At 39.3% G+C, this 3,419-nt stretch overlaps 1 pseudogene; it reads right to left on the bottom strand.

Annotated features, from left to right (window-relative positions):
• The window catches only part of LOC108530858 (28S ribosomal protein S5, mitochondrial pseudogene), an 11,498-nt pseudogene extending 8,759 nt beyond the window's left edge, over positions 1-2,739 (bottom strand).
• Positions 2,740-3,419: the final 680 nt, after the last annotated feature.

Below are 3,419 nucleotides of genomic sequence, written 5' to 3'. Positions count from 1 at the left end.
ATTATATATAATTAATAATTATTTAATTTTTATGGCATTTGCATTAGTTAGGTTACAGGCTACATTATTTTACTATGGATACCTTAAAATGCTTAAAACATTTTCTTATGCTCACACATACTATGGGTCAGGAATTCAGGTGGGAGACAGAGGGGATGACTTACCTTGTTTCAAGCTCCCTGGGGCCTCAGTTGAGAAAGCTTGTATGTCTGAGGGTGAGTCAAATGTTGTGGGGCAACCTGGAGGTTTCTCTACTGACAGAGCTGTACAGTCTGGGAGGACAGAGGCTTGGTTCAGTTGGAATTGTCAACCCATTGTGGCCTTGGACATAACAAAACAGGGCAGCTGAGTTCCAATGGGGAGCATCTTGGGGATGAGCATTCTGAGAAAACCAAGTAGAAGTCACAAGGCCTCTTCCGGCCAAGCTATGAAAGTCACATAGCATCACTCTGCTATTCTCCGTTGTATAAGAAGTCACAAAGCTTTTGAAAAAAGAAGACATAGACTACATAGACTTCACCTTTTGATTCCATGTTTTTCAACTTTCACAGGGTCGTTAAACAAATAAACACTTCAATGGTGAGCGTTCCAGGGCTGTGAGTGGTCTTCTATCTTCATCCTATGGTTTCTTCCACTGTCAGTATTTTTCAGGCATCAGAAAGCGGAAAATGCAGAGTACGCATCCATAAAAAGATGACCAGGAAACTGCATACTTCAGATTCTTTCATACTTCATCAGCTTGAATTTAGTCCACATGGGCTCACATCACTAGAAAAGTGCCTAGGAGAATAGTATGTAGCCTGCAGGGAGTGAAGGTGTACATGTTCCCTTCTGTTACTAAAAGTAAGAAGGAGAGAAGAAATACTAGAAGCAGGAAGCCTCCATCTGCCCCTCTGACTTCTCTCTTCTCCCGAATTCCACACACACACTCACACCATTTTTTTCCGTGTATACAACACACTCTCCCTTTCCCACCAGTAGAGACAACTCAAAATTTCATCCTGTTTCTCCATACAGCACAAAGTCAGAATTTCTGAGTGATATTCCATCGTCTTCATCACATCTGGCTCTGGCTTCTTTTATCTGGCAGACTACAAACAAAACCAAGCAACATGTGCTGGTGGCAGAGCCTCATATTTGGCTTTAGGCAATTCACTTTTGGCTACTATAGACCCTTACACGACTCCAGATAGGTTTAGGGAAAGGGTCACTGGAATTAGGTTTTATATGGGAACTCTTGATTCACTAATACATTTCTAAATATTTTTTCAGTGTTGTTTCAATTTTTGAAATGACAACCACTTCTGGCTATTACACAATAGAGAAATAAACTACATTTTAAAAATCCAATACCGTTGTATGGGTGTTTTCGTTTTTTCTTTTCTTTTGGTTTTGTTGCAGCAGCTTAGCTTTTACTCAAATCAATACAGTATATATCACAAAATTACTTCAATTTTCTACATTTATTTTAGTTTTAAATTTGAAGATGACTTCTTAAACAAGAATATATATTTGAGCAATTTAGGATTCAGTGAAGTAGAGTCTATTTTGCTTATTCTCACTTATCTTGTTCAATGATCTCAACAGACGCTACAATACAAGCACAAAGAGAAGAGCAGATGGCCTGGAAAAAGAATCAAAGCAAATTTGGCATTCATTGTTACTGTAATTGCCACTTCTTTTTCTTTAAAATGAGAAAGATTATTATAGTTAAGTTTTGGAAATTTTCCTACAGACCCAGTGAAATCCAGGGGTGTTCCAAGACAGAGATTAGAAGAAAATCCTCTCATCCTTGCCCACTCTTTGTCCCACTAACTAATGAAGCCACCTGAAAACTGCCTGTGGAATAATTAGGTGAGGACTTTGTATTCATGAACTAGCTTCTGCAGCCTTTAATCCACCCCTGACTCTCTAGGAACAATCCAGACATTGGCAACATGTGACTGGCTTAGGTTTATTTTTTGAAAGTATTTAAGAATTTTTTTTTTTTTTTTGATTCTTTCTTTCTAAAGTCTTCTTTGGTTTATTTTAAATTCTAGGATCCAAATGATATAGTAATACCTCAGTTAGCCATATTACCTGGGTAAAGGATAGTCCTGTTAACTGGGGGTGTTTTTGTTTCATTTTGTTTGTTTGTTTGTTTGTTTTTGAGGCAGAGTCTCACTCTGTCACTCAGACTGGAGTGCGGTGGGATGATCTCAGCTCCCTGCAACCTCCGCCTCCTAGGTTCAAGCAATTCTCCTGCCTCAGCCTCCTGAGTAGCTGGGATTACAGGCGAGTCCCTCATTGCCCAGCTGATTTTTTTATTTTTAGTAGAGATGGGGTTTCAACATGTTGGCCAGGCTGGTCTCAACCTCCTGACTTCAAGTGATCTGTCCGCCTCAGCCTCCGAAAGTGCTGAGATTACAGGTGTGAGCCACCACACCCAGCCTGGAGTTTAATAAAATGAAACAGGTTATCTTCATTTCAAAAATTGTTACTGAAAACATGTTTAGAAATTCATTAGTGAATGAAGGGCTCCCGTATGAAACCTAATTTCAGTAGCTTGCCCTGTGTAAGCTTTCTGTCTCTACTGATGCTTTTGGTGGCATAGGCATCTTTGTTCTGAGCAAGATGCTATTAATGCTGAGAGTACTAATGCTCAATTTCCCCCACTTCTACAGGACTGTCATTAAAGCCAACCTAGACTAGCCCTACCCTAAACCTACCTGGAGTAGTGTACGGGTCTGTCGCTAGCATGGTTACATAAAGCGCTAAGGTTCCTCATCATAAGCAATTTATTCTAAGAAAAAAAGGGTATCAAGAAGCATAGTTCAAGTTCTGAAAAGAAGGGTGTTTCTAAACACAGTTCTCAGATTGTCCTTTAATTTGGTCTACATGAACACACACCTGAGTCCGCAACAAGGCAATTGCAATAAAAATAGGAGAACAAAGAAAGAAAGAAGACCTGGACAGTGTGAGGCACGTGTTTGGATTTCAAACATGAGACGATGCCAACACCACAGACATTAGCACCCTTCCCAATGGCCACCTGCAGCTGCTGCCTGGGCGTCAGTGGACATTAGTGTCAGGAAGGACTGCCTTAATCTTTAGAGGATTTGTGACTAAAAATATTAGGAGCATTTTCTCACATGGAAATTTAAAAAATAGTAATTCCAAACTGCTAAATACATGTGAGTAAATTTAAATAGAAATTCTGATTTTGCCATAAAACTCTAATCATATTTTAAAATAATTAGCATCAAATTATTTACAGAAATTTTTCTGATGCCTATTTTTTTTAGTTTCCTAAGCATGTGTTTTCCTTCCTATTTGCTAGTCTAGGTTGGCTTTAATGGCAGTCCTGTAGAAGCAGGGAAAGTTGAGCATTAGTACTCGCAGCATTAATAGCATCTTGCTCAGAACAGAGATGCCTATGC

This window comes from Rhinopithecus bieti, unplaced genomic scaffold (assembly GCF_001698545.2).
Source record: "Rhinopithecus bieti isolate Rb0 unplaced genomic scaffold, ASM169854v2 scaffold_5260, whole genome shotgun sequence".
Lineage (NCBI taxonomy): Eukaryota > Metazoa > Chordata > Mammalia > Primates > Cercopithecidae > Rhinopithecus > Rhinopithecus bieti.
This window is presented reverse-complemented; position numbering and strand designations above follow the sequence as displayed.